Genomic DNA, 14,089 nt, shown 5'->3' on the forward strand with positions numbered 1-14,089 from the left:
ATTAACAGTCTTGCAAGGTTATCTAATTAAACCCTCAGTGTGTATACACAGCATAGCCCCTGGGCATAGGGGGAGCCGTCAGTGCTCTTCAACACACTCACCAGGAACACGCTTGTCGCAACTTCTTGAAGCCAGGAGGAATGCGTGCGTGAGGAACCGCGGGGGCATCTCAGTAAGAAGGTGTTAGAATTTATTATTGCCTTGTGTTATGTGATTTTGGGAAGAGTTCAAGAAAGCAAGGCCTTACTCTGGATTGGTTGCTGTCAGGAAGTGGCGGTAATTCCATAATTGGATATCTTAATAAGTCTTATTTAGAAGGAGTCAAGTTGGCCGAGCGTAGTGGCTCACGCCTGTAATCCAAGCACTTTGGAGGCCACGGCGGGCGGATCACCCGAGGTCGGGAGTTCAAGACCAGCCTGACCAACATGGTGAAAACCCATCTTTAAAAAAAAAAAAAAAAAAAAAGGAGTCAAGTCTAGAGAGAGGCTTAAGCCATGAATAATAAAGAACCAGTGGTCACACGTATTTGTCATTTTTGTGGTTAATGCCTAAAGGCTGTCTGTGTTCAGACAAAATTATGACGTGGTCTTGTTTTCGTCTTGATCATGGTTACAGAATGCCCTTGTCTGACTTTGGTATTCTGTGAAATTGTTTTCATTGGACAGAACACCAAGGTCCGGAAAAGCTCTTAGCAACACCAAGGCCCAGTAGATAGCACCAGGTCAGCACCTGGATGTCAGAGCTGCTTTCTCTTCCTCAGCACTCCTTAAATGACAGTTATGTCACTGAAGGTAGAGTTAAACGTCTTAGGTTTGAGTCCTAATTGCTACTTAGTAGCTGGTAACCTTGGACTTGCCACTTAATCTTCTCAGCTTCTTCAAATCAGCATTTATGAAGCACTTGTTAAGAGTTTCAAACAGTGGAGCATAGATATTGGAAAGAAGGTATACAAACATGAATAAATGAATAAGATGCGATTTGCAAGGAAGACATAATATTTTAAATTGCAGTACTTTGTGCTAAGTACTAGATATTCTAAATGTCATTAGAAGATGTCTTTTTTTTTTTTTTTTGAGCCCAGGCTGGAGTGCAGTGGTGGGATCTTGGTTCACTGAACCCTGTGCCTCCCAGGTTCAAGCAATTATCATGTCTCAGCCTCCTGAGTAACTGGGATTACAGGTGCCCGCCACCACACCCAGCTAATTTTTGTATTTTTAGTAGAGATGGGGTTTCACCATGTTGGCCAGGATGATCTTGAACTCCTGAACTCATGTGATCTGCCTGCTTCAGTTTCCCAAAGTGCTGGGATTACAGGCATGTGCCACCACACCTGGCTGAAAATGTCCTTTCTTATGGGGCAAAAATAATTAGTGTCCAATATACTTCCATGCTTTGCATTCCTACACTTCCACATAAAGAAGAAAGCCAGGTTTTCTTAATGAGTTCTCCTGCTGATCTCTATGGTGACAACAGTCATTATGCAAGTCTTTTTTTTTTTCAAGTAATATTAAATGCTTGAGTATATATTAAGGAAGACTTAACTGACTGTTAATTGTCACTGTATTAGGCACTGTGGATGACACAAAAGAAGTCAATACACCATAGTTAATTATCAAATACATTTCCCTTTATTTGGTAAGAAAAGATGGAAATATGTGTAAAGAGTTAAAATAATTCCAAAACCAAGTATATGGAAAGCACCAAGACCTGTCACTCCCATTTCCCCACAGCTACTGTTGCTCCTCCCGGGTACCCACTCCAGTCTTCTTCCTTCAAAGACTCTGAGAGACGAAATGAAAAATAAAAGCTGGCGTGCAAAGAGCAGTGAGCATTCACCAGACATAATCTCTCTGGCCATGTTTCTGAAATGTAGATCAAGAGGTGTATTCTTCGGGGAAGGGGATCTGCAGGATTTTGAGCTTTTATGTTTTCACTTAAATGACCTGGAAATTTTAATGTTAGCATATTATGAATTATCTTGTAACCAAGTGCTGACATTTTATTTCAGTGTCTATATTTGTATTTCTGCTTATGGTCACATTGGCTCCAAGCAGCCATAACTAAATGATGTCAGACTAATGAGAAAAGAAGTGGACTAAATAGATAAATGATATGCCCAAACTAAGTGAAGACCAAACAATGTCATATGCTGTTCAAAAGAAGTTTCCATAGTATTCCAATAAGAGGTGTGGATGGGAGACTTAAGTCATTGTCTCACACACAGATAGACATCCTGAACTCAGAAGAACACATACTGTGCTGGGCAGCGCCATGTTCGAGTGGCAAAAGCCAAAATGGAACAGAGTAGTTATGAGATTTTGTTGGTTTCAAGAAGAGGCTTGTTTACTTCTGACAAAATCGGCAAAGTAAGATGTGACGGAAAGACCTCAGTTATACCAATTACCGCTTAGTACATGATTGTCGAAATGGTTCTGATAAGAGTAATGTGATACAACTCCAAGCACAAATTGTTGAAGGGAAATGTAATCTAATCATGTGACTTTGGTCAATAAGTTTCCAAAATAGGCCTCAGTAGATGTTATCTGCTTGAGATATTCATAACCTGATGTCAGCCTTGTCTTTCTTGACCTCTGTTGCTTTGGACACTGTGAAACAGATTCCTCCTCTGGAAATGTTTCCTCCCTTTGGGTTCCATGACCAGATTGTCTTCCTGCTGCCCTGAGAGCTCTGACTCGGTTTCCTCTGTGAGCTTGCTTTGCAGACAATACTGTGCCTCAGACCCTATCTCAACTCCTACCTCTCCCAGTCAATGTCATACCACAAATATGCTGACCATTTCCAAATCTCTTCTCTTGACCATTTCCACCCTCTTCTCTTGAACTTGACACCCAGGACTTCCTTTTGTTTGTATTAAAAACAAAAGCAAATAATAATAATAATAATAATAACCCAAACCACACAAAACTGTATACTTAAAATGTACAAATCAGTTACCATCTTCCTCACACATCTGATACCCTCTGATAACTTTTGCTTCAGTCTGTGGCATCACCTGTCCAGTTAACAGAGATGGAGACTTAGGACTTATCTCTGACTCTTTGATCATTAAATGCATTGCAAACATTTTACATCATAAATAGAACCAGTATTATCTATACACTTTTTAGGTGTGTGGCTGTGAGGAAGGCAGGCAGGTCCCTGAGTTAGTAGCATTCAGACTGAACAGCTCTTTTTTGGCTTGGCTAAGATGAGGGGCTTGCTATTGGTCAATTGCTGAGTGGCATTTGAAAGTTGTTGAAGAGGTGAGCAAAATGCAAAGTGATCAAGGAGTTCCCTTGTAAATCAGAACTCCTGACCCTTTCCCTCTAAGGTCTCAAGTTATGACAACACTTCTGATGGCCTGGGATGGTCCTCAGAAGGCTCAGTGGTCAGAAAAATGTACAATGACAACCCTCAAGGAGAAATCCACTGTGTTGGTGGTGACGTTGGTGATGGAGCTGGTGATGGTGTCTTATCCTAGGGGAGGATCAGTGAGGAACAGGGTCATGTGATTGCGTTACATTCTGATCTACCTCCTTAGACCCTGGAGGTTGTCAAGAGAAATGGCTGATTAACTGTAAATGCAACTGTCTGTCACTAGAGTTGTAACCAGTAACCCCGTGTCCCATGGTGTGGAGTACCCATTGCTACAGCCTTTATGCCCGAGAGCTGAACGTCTTGTTTCCGGTACCAGCCTCAGCAGAGCAGTGGTTGGACCATGAGGCAGAGTGACTGGGCTGCTCAGTTTCTTTTCTGCACAACGGTATTTAACAGGACTACCTCCTTTGGATTAAGTAAGCACCTGGAGGGTTTTACTTTTCAAGGAAGGAAGAACTCAGAGAATGAGAATGCACTTCTTACAAGCAGTAGGATGGAAGCTCAGATTTGATTTATCTGTGTAGTGACTTAAATTTGGCTTGTTTTCTGGGATGGCAGTTGGTGGGTATTCAATAATGTGTGGATTTGAATCTAACTCTTGCTTAATCAGAAACACCCCGTACTATCTTTGAGAAATTATAAAGGACAGCCCAGGCACCACTCTGAATTGACATTTCCCCTGCAGAAAAGTCAGTCCAATATTTTTTTATTTTTTTGCTTTTTTTGTTTTTAGAGTCAGTCCAATCTTAACAGGCTTGCGAACAGCAGGAATAGAGGCTTTAAAGTCAGCAAGTGAATTAAATTCCCACGCATGTGACTTCACACTACAGCCCTTGTTTAGAAGGTTAGCCCACCTGTTTCTATCTCCAGCTCCTTACCTTTACCCCAGGCCACCATTGTTTCTCACCTGCATTGCTGCACTGTTTCCTACCTGGGCAATACAACACAATCTTCTTCGGAAACCATCAATGGCTTCCCCATTGAATTTAGAATAACACTCAACCTCCTCGCCGTGACCTGAAAGACCCCAAAGAATCAGGCCACATCTATTCTGCACCCTCGGCCAGCCAAACTCCCTCCCAAGTCAGGGTTGCCACACTGTTCCTTCTCTTCCTTTAGGTGTCAGCTGAAATGTCACCTTAAAGAATTCTCTCTCACACCCAAAGTAGGAAAGTGTCATTCTCTAGCTCAATAACTTCTTGTTTGATTATTTTTAACACTTCACACTCTATATTGTTTTATATAGTTGTATGTTTGCCTTTTTTGGTCATCTGTGCCCTGTACTACGATGAAGCTCCATGCATGCAGGGACCATGGCTGACTCTTGCATGACTGTGTCATGTCTAGAATTGGGACTGGCATGCAGAAATCTTAGTCAAATGGATAAAATGAGGTGTTTTTTTTCAGTACTCCCAAATTATGGAATTTTACACCTAATCTACCCTTGGGAGCCACAGAGAATAATTGTCTGATGTATTTATTTCTCTAAGAAGCTGAGTTTATGACAAAAGCTCTGTGTGCCTGAATCATTAAAATACGTGTGTACCAGAACATTCAGCAAACTACCATGACAAACAGTATTCAAATATGATACACAAAAATAACAGAAATGGAAAAGGTTTTATTTGTAAAGCCAGTCTAAAATGTGTTACTCCCAAACTCATTGTAGTTCTAGCTGAAATTTCATTCTCAACCAGAAAGAGGGACAAAAATGTCCAACCTCACTACTAATCAAATAAACACACACCAGGAGGACAATTAGGGTATTATCTTTCACGTTCAAAATAAGCAAATAGTTTGTTTTTAAGATAAAATTAGTTGGGCAGTGGCCTGTGCCTATAATCCCAATTACCTGGGAGGCTGAGGCAAGAGGATCGATTGAGGCCAGGAGTTCCAGACTAGTCTGAGAAACATAAAGAGGCCCATCTCTAAAACAAAACAAAACAAAACTGTGTGTGTGTGTGTGTGTGTGTGTGTGTGTGTGTGTGTGTGTATGTAGATATGTGAACAAATATATTTATTTGGCCAGCCTGAGGTAAAATGAACAAAGTGTCATATATTCCTAGTAAAAGGTGAACTGATAGTATAATTTAACAACATGCACTAAAATCATCACACATTGTCTGCTCAGCAAGTCTTCCTGATGAAATAATAAACACGGTCACAACAATTTAGCTATTCAGATTTTTATTAGGTTGTCTGTAATTTGAAAAGACCCAAATATATGCCAAGATATAACTATAACTACAACTATATATATAAAACCACATGTTCTGTGACATAGAAAAGAAGAAGAAATATTTAAAAAATGTATATATAGATATAAAATAATAGGGGAACACTGCATACATATAATTGTATGGTTGAGAAAGGCCATTATATTATTTTCATAGAATATTTAATTACAAGGAAAAATTTTCAAGCCATGATATTGGCTGAAAAAAGGCAACAAAAAGTATTTGGCGTAGCACATCCCAATTTAAAAATAAATAAATATACATATAAATGCACAGAAAAAAGCCTATTAAGTAATATATCAAATATTACTAATAATTGTATCTGAGGGATAGGATTATTAACAACATTTGTTTGCATATTAAATAACACAGACAGAATGACTTTCTATATTGTCCACATTTTCAGCAATTAATATGTATTAATTGATAACCAGAAAAAGTTTAGCTAAAAAGAAATGAGAGAGGGAAGCAACAGAACAATTACATGTAAAGTCATTTCTGTTTGTTAAAAAGCTTTAGGAGAAAACCAAAACCTGGAGCTTCTCAAGGGTTGCTACTTTCCAAGTGCTTCTACAAGCTTTAATGCTGAATCAGCAACCACGTGGCAAAGTAACCTTCTGGGACGGTCATAGGTAGCCCAAGATAAGAGGATGATGGATGCTAACTACTCACCAGCAATTGAGTCCTTTATCTAGAAAAGTAAAGTCAAGGATGGAGAAATAACTGTTCTGAAGTGAAGGGAGGAACTGGGGGCAACGTTGTACTGCCTGGATCAATCTATTTAAAGCCAGACTGAGAAATCAGTGAGACTCACAGCATGAGGATCACTGGAAATCTGCTAGTCCAACCCTCTCAACCTACTCCCGCAAACGAGAAAGCTGCAGGTGAAATGACTGTGCAATCCTCCACAGAACACATTGCCCTGCCCTAGGCCTGTGCACAGGGAAGGTGAACGGGGTCCTCCCTGGAACCCAGGCCCTGCTACCATCTGTCCACCTTCGTTTTCCTAACAGAAAGTGGAGTTTTTGAGCAGGAGTTTAAGGAGGCAGTTAAGAAACTTAAGACATTTTGAGACAGAAGAGCTTAGATTCCTGCTCATGCGCAGGAGGATAAAATGTCCTCTGTAATCTTTCCACTCCTGCAGCTGCTCCCATCGTTACTCAGTTTTTACTATTGGTGTCCTCGAGGTCACTGCACTGCCCAGGGTTATGAAAACAGGACAGTCACCAGCTTGGGGAGGGAAAGCCATGCCCTTGGGTATCTTTAAATGAAGGGAGATGGAATTTGTCTGGTCAGCATTCATTCCAATCCTGATCAATTTTGGTTCACTTTGTTTCTATGGCCCTGCAGCCCTGAAGATAGATACATTTGTAATATGCAGGAAACCCGTAGGTAATCAGAGTGGAATCTTTAAGTATTTTCTGCCATGGAACTTGTAAGAAAAGAAGAAAGGAAAAAAAGGATCTGCAAGTATTCAGAACACAACTAAGCAAAAGTATCCATTTTATTTATTTATTTAATTATTTTTAAAATAAATAGAGACGAGATCTCACTATGTTGCCCAGGCTGGTTTCGAACTCCTGAGCTCAAGTGATTCTCCTGCCAGGGCCTCTCAAAGTGCTAGGATTACAGGTGTGAACCACCACAGCTGGCTGGCTTTTCCTTTAAAAAAAATTTCCTTCCCCAAATAACCTGCTGTCTCACAGTACTCCCTGTCTAGTGTTCCACAGGCTGCGGCTTTGTCGGATTTTCCTGAAGACTCGAGAGTCAGTTTCTAGGGCTGCAGTGACAAAGGACCACAAGCTGAGTGACAGGACAGGCAGAAATGCATTCCCTCCAGTTCTGGAGGCCAGAAGACAGAAATCAAGTGTCTCCAGGGTTGGTTCCTCCCAGAGATTCTAAGGGAGAATCTGTTCCATGGGTTTCTCTTAGCTTCTGGTGGCTGCTGGTGACCCCTGACATCCTCTGGCTTGTAGCATCACTCCAATCTCTGCCTCCATCATCACGTGTATTCTCTCCATGTGTCTGGGTCTCTGGGCCCCTCTTAAAAAGACACCAGTCATATTGGATTGGGGCCCACTCTAATCCAGTATGACCTCATTGTCACTAGTTATATCCCATAATGACCCTATTTTGCAAAATTTTCAAATGAGGTCACATTTTAAGATACTGGGAGTTAGGACTTCATCATGCTTTTTTGAGGACCATGATTCAACCATAATATCCTACATCTTCTAAATCTACTTTTTTTCTTTCTTTTTTTTTGAGACGGAGTTTCGCTGTTGTTACCCAGACTGGAGTGCAATGGCACGATCTCGACTCACCACAACCTCTGCCTCCTGGGTTCAAGCAATTCTCTTGCCTCAGCCTCCCGAATAGCTGGGACTACAGGTGCGCCCCACCATGCCCAGCTAATTTTTGTATTTTTAGTAGAGACGGGGTTTCACCTTGTTGACCAGGATGGTCTCAATCTCCTGATCCACCTGCCTCGGCCTCTCAAAGTGCTGGGATTATAGGGGTGAGCCACTGCGCCCAGCCTCTACCTTCTTTCTGTTCGATGGTTTACCGAGGGTAGGGAATCAGGAGTATTCTGCCCAGATACTGACAACAGGAGACGATTGTCTGTAAAGAATGTATAAATGTAATAAAAATGACTAAAGGATACTCTGCTTTTCATTATCTACTTGGGCCAGCAGTTCTAAACAATATCTGTGAATAAAATAAGCACCCCCGTCAAATCTGTTTGTTGCTTCTAAATAATTGCTGTGTGTGGCAGTTTAAAAATATGTCTACAAATTTTTCTATATTCTTCCCTTCTAATTCCCCGCTCTTGAATGTGGGCTGGGCTTAACATTTTTCTTTGGTAAGCAAAATGTTAGTTCATACTTAATATATTACAGAATTTGAATTCTATCTTTAAGTGAAAATTTATTATTTTTGTTAATTGTTTTAAACTAAAGAAGGAATCATGCAAACAAGCATAAAATGAAGTATAACAATAAAAATTGTTCTAGTAATTACTGAAAATAGAGTTGTTGTTTACAGCCAAGGGGGTGTGAGAAAATGATATGCTGTGGATGCACCATGCCACTGCTTTTACAGCACCGAAACTTGCGCCTCAGAATTCTCTGAGACAGTGTACGATTTCTAGTATCTGAAGAAGACCAACACATTCTCTTCATCATGTCTGTTTCTGATGTCAGAGAGTTAGACCATCTAAAGACTAAAATTATATCCCTCCTTTAGCTGATGAAAAATTCACCAAAGATTTCTTGAGTACCAACTATGTGCTCAGAACACGTCTGTGGACAAAACAAACTTCTGCCTTGTGAGCGAACCTTCCAGGGAAGGGAGACAGCAAACCGGAAGTTTAGAAGTAGCTGGGCAAGTGGCTCACATCTGTAATCCCAGGGACTTGGGAGGCTGAAGTGGGAGGATTGCTTGAGGCCAGGAGTTCGACACCAGCCTGGGCAACATAGTGAGATCCCATCTTTTAAGAAACAAAAAAAGGTTAGGGGAAAAAAAGTCAAAAAAGGACTGAAGGATGGGCATGCTGGGATGGGGTGGAGGGGGCAGGTTGTAGGATTATGCAGTTGACTAAAGCAGCTCTCACTGAGGAGGGAGACTTGAGGAAGACTTGCAGGAAGCCAGGCAGTTTGCCATGCAGCTAGCTGGGAAAGCATTCCAGGAAACAGACCAGTGAAGGCATGGCCTGTGTGGATGTATACCTGGCATGCCGGAGTAAAGGCAAGGAAACCAATGTGAGCAGGAAGGAGGGGGAGAAGCGGCCTAGGAAGAGGGCATAAGCTTGGATGAGGCAGCTCTGTTCCATGGGGGAGCGCCTGTAGGCCAACTCAACCGAGAGCCCTCAAGGCCCACACTCGCAGCAGCTGGGAAATGAGGCTTCAGCCCTGAAAAGGCTCAGGGCACCACTACCAGCATCTCCTACAGAGTTGGATTTATAGGAGTCATTCTATTTGGCTAGGGAATTAAAGGAGTGTCCCCATTTGGAAGAAAAATTATATTTAAGAGGGAAGCTGGGTGCAGTGGCTCAAGTCTGTAATCCCAGCACTTTGGGAGGCCAACGCAGGCAGAGTGTTTGAGCCTAGGAGTTCGAGACCAGCCTGGAGTAACATGGCAGAACCGAATCTCCAAAAAAAAAAAGAAAGAAAAAATTAGCCAGGTATGGTGGCAGGTGCCTGTAGTCCCAGTTACTCGCAGGGCTGAGGTGGGAGGATCACCTGAGCCCAGGGAGATCAAGGCTGCATCTCAAGGCTAAGTCAAGATCGCACCATTGGACTTCAGCCTGGGTGTCAGAGTAAGATCCTGTCTCAAAGAAAAAAAAGAGATGTCATCTTCTTCCTCATCTATATCCTGTAATTTCTTGTACAGCCTATTCGTTATCCTTAACTCAACTGTTTAATTATTCCACACATTTCCTGGGAGTGGAGGGTACACCCTAGGGATAGCTGTTGATGGTGTGGAGTTAAGATGTCCTTGAGGTCCCTGCCCCTAGCTCAGAGCTATGCTGACCATTCTGGGCCCTGCATTTAATATGCTTCAGTTTCTACTATCATTATCATTGCCTTCTCTGTAGTCTCCTTTAATTTAAAAAAAAAATTTTTTTTTGAGTCAAGGTCTCACTCTGTCATGGTATGAACATGACTTACTGTGGCCTTGACCTCCCAGGCTCGAATAATTCTCCCACCTCAGCTTCCCCAGTGGCTGGGACAATAGGCATATGGCACCACCATGCCCAATTTGTGTATTTTTTGTAAAGACAGGGGTCTCACCATCTTGCCCAGGCTGGCCTCAAACTCCTAGACTCAAGCAATCCACCCACCTTGGCCTCCGAAGGTGCTGGGATTACAGGTGTAAGCAACCTGGCCCAGCCTGTAGCCTCCTTTTCTCACTACAGATCTATTCTGTTTTGGAATTCAGTATTCTTGCTTAACCCTGCCCCCGCCACCTCTACTTCTACTTTTACCTGGTATAAATTATCAATCCCATATACCAGACTTGCAGAGTGGGAAAGTACAGTTCTCCAGTGAATTAACAGTTTGCCAGGAATTTTGGCTTTGAGGAAAAAGTAAATTTGAACACTTCTAATAACTCGTCCAACTCCAAAACATTATGGTAAGTCCTGAAAATGACACTAGGTAATGTATATACAGTGATGACTGAATTGCTCCCAAAATGCACTGGTTTTAGAGCTTACCTCAAATGTGACAGAAAAACATAGAGAAGGGCCTTTAAAGAGGTGACTAAGATTAAATGAGGTCTTTAGAGTGGGTCCTAATTCAAGAGGACTGGGTGTCCTTATAAGAGGAGGAAGGCAGGCCGGCACGGTGGCTCACGCCTGTAATCCCAGCACTTTGGGAAGCCAAGGCAGGCTGATCACTTGAGGTCAGGAGTTTGAGACCAGTCTGGCCAACATATAGCAAAACCCCATCTCAACTAAAAATACAAAAATTAGCCAGGCCTAGTAGCATGAGCCTGCTTTCCCAGCTACTTGGGAGGCTGAGGTGCAAGAATCCCTTGAAACCGGGAGGTGGAGTTTGCAGTGAGCAGAGATCATGCCATTGCACTCCAGCCTGGGCAACAGAGCAAGACTCTATCTCAAAAAAAAAAAAAAGGAAGTGACACCAGGGTCTGGTGTACACAGAGGGAAAGGACACAGCAAGAAGAGACATCCCCGCAAATCAAAGTAGACATTTGCAAACATCAGCAGAAATCAAACCTACTGACACCTTGATCTGGAATTTCCAGCCTCCCGAAGTATGAGAAAATAACAACTCAAAAGGGCCATCACGGCCCCAGAGCTCCCTGGAGGCCCACTGAGACCTGGTTGTTGCTGCTTCTCCTGTGAACTTCACTCCTTTCAGGCGTCGGCCCAGGGCCTCCTCAGTGCTCTTCCTGCGCCCGTATCTCTGTTTTGGAGTGGGCTTCCTGAGAACCAGACACATGACACGCCCTCTACCTTTCCATATTTCTCTTCCGGGAAAGAACACTTTGGCAGCATATCAAGAAGGTGATTCTTACAATTACAGCTTCTTCGAAGTACAAAGTTTTAAGAGCGGCCCATGCTGGAGGGTATTTGGGTGGAGGTAAAGGAGTCTGAATAGATGTTTTCATAGGGTCTTTTTATAGGACTTGCCTGTTCTAACTCATTGTCACCTGATAGTTCTTCCTTAAACAGTCAGAAAGTTTAGAGGCACAAACAAAAGCAAAAATTACATGTCATGTGCCCAATTCTGTTGTTCTCAGGCCAAATTTTACTTCTTTCCCAAACTTCCAGAGGCTCCAAACAGTTTCACTTTTCAACCCACTTAACCTTCTTGTACAAACTAAGAAAAGATTTGGGATCATCACAATTTTCTTTTCATTGCAGCAGTGAAAATAACAATGGACTGAATTTCTTTCTTTTTCTTTTTTTCTTGTAGACAAAGCCTTGCATTGTTGCTCAGGCTGGTCTCAAACTCCTGGACTGAGTGATCCTCCTGCCTCAGCTTTCCAAAGTGTAGGGATTACAGGCATGAGCCAAGGGAGTGAGTTTCATTAAGAATTTACTCTTTTGAGCATCTATTCTCTGCAGGGCACAGAAAAGGTAAATGAAAAATCCTTGCTCTAAAGTGGTTGCAAAGTAGATACAGAGGTGAATTATATTAGACAAAAACTTGTCATTGTCACTGGAGACATGCTCAGAGGAAGGCCATTGTCCATTTTAGAGAGGACCTGATGATGGCAGCCTTGCTTCTGAAAATCAAAGTGAAGTCTGGGTTTTGTGACCCACGGTAACCTCAGCCATAGGAATCTCTCATGGTTGACATCAGACCTGTGACCATTTGTTCTGCCTCTGCAAGACTTCGCCTTGAGCTAAATGAAGGAGAAGACTGCATCTCCAGCTGCCTTGGAGTGAGGTTTCCCACACCAACCTTGGTGTGGACTGTGCTTTGGAAACCTCTTACAAACCTCTTGGAAAAAGGCTTTTGAGCTCTTTGGAAACAGATATGGAGTAAACATAAAGGTTATGTTTGTAATATTCATACAAAAAGAAATAACATGGCCAGGCATGGTGGCTCATGCCTATAATCCCATCACTTTAGGAGGCTGACGCAGGAAGATTACGAGGTCAGGAGTTTGAGATCAGCCTGGCCAACATGGTGAAACCCCATCTCTACTAAAAATACAAAAGTAAGCTGGGCATGGTGGTGGGCGCCTGTAATCCCAGCTACTCAGGAGGTTGAAGCAGGAGAATTGTTTGAATCTGGGAGACAGAGGTTTCAGTGAGCCAAGATCGCACCACTGCACCCAGCCTGGGTGACAGGGTGAGACTCAGTCTCAAAAAAACAAAAAAGAAGAAAAAGAAGAATAACAGTTCCCAGTTGTTTTATTTGTTCCAGCAAGTGCTGTTATTTACAGCACCTATAACCTCAACAAAATGTTAGTATGTTTATGTCTGTCTTGTTTCCTGTAGGAGTCCTATGTCTTTACAAAAAATCACATTGAGCCAAGTGTGTAACTTAGGTAACGAGTACAGGAAGTTCTCAAAGATTTAGAAGAAAACCTCTTCAAAACCACATAGAGGAAAAACACCAAGATTTAGCTGCAAAATCCATCTCCTGCCTTCTGTCAACGCCTAGGGGAACCACAGCTCAGCAGCAAACATTGTGTCTCTTCTCTTCTCTGGGAATGTCTCCTACAGTGAAACTTCAAGGGAGAATTAAGCATCAGGTGGAGATTGATATGAAGTCTAACGCAAGGCCATATCTTGTATTTGGTATGGATTTTGAGACGGTTCTGAAGCCAAAACTGTGAAGTCCGTCACTGGGCAACGCCAATTTCCACCAACCTGCCATCGCTTTCTCTGGTTTTTGTCAAGGGTTAAGGCTTTAGGGTATGGGGATGTTCTGGAAGTCCACTGGGGCTTCTTACTGGCACTAGGGGTGATTTGGGCTGAGTTGGGCTACATGCTCTGAATCAACTTAAAACTTAAGGAGATCCCACAGAGACTATACATTATCCTTTCTCATTGGGATTCCCTAAACTAACTACGATTTTGGCATGGGATTTAAAGTATGAACTAGATTTTTCAGCAAACTCAAGACTGGCTGATTGGCTGTGTATTAGCAGGTTCAGAACCCTCTTGGGCGTGCTGCCTTGACTTAGATGCCTCTGATCCACTTGCACTGCTTTAGACGCCAACACAAGCCCTCCCTCGTATTCCCCAGGTAGCGTCTGGATCTTTGTAATGTACTCGACATAGACCTTTGACGATTTTATACTCTGTTGAAAATAATGTCAAAATACATTATTTTTCATGACTTACATTTGTCTGCATGTCCTCTGTTATTAAAAATTTTCTTTCTTTTTTCTTTTCCTTTTTTTTTTTTGAGATGGCATTTCACTCTTGTTGACCAGGCTGGAGTACAATGGCGAGATCTCAGCCACTATAGCCTCTGACTCCTGGATTC

Source organism: Callithrix jacchus, chromosome 5 (assembly GCF_049354715.1).
Source record: "Callithrix jacchus isolate 240 chromosome 5, calJac240_pri, whole genome shotgun sequence".
In the NCBI taxonomy this organism is placed as follows: domain Eukaryota; kingdom Metazoa; phylum Chordata; class Mammalia; order Primates; family Cebidae; genus Callithrix; species Callithrix jacchus.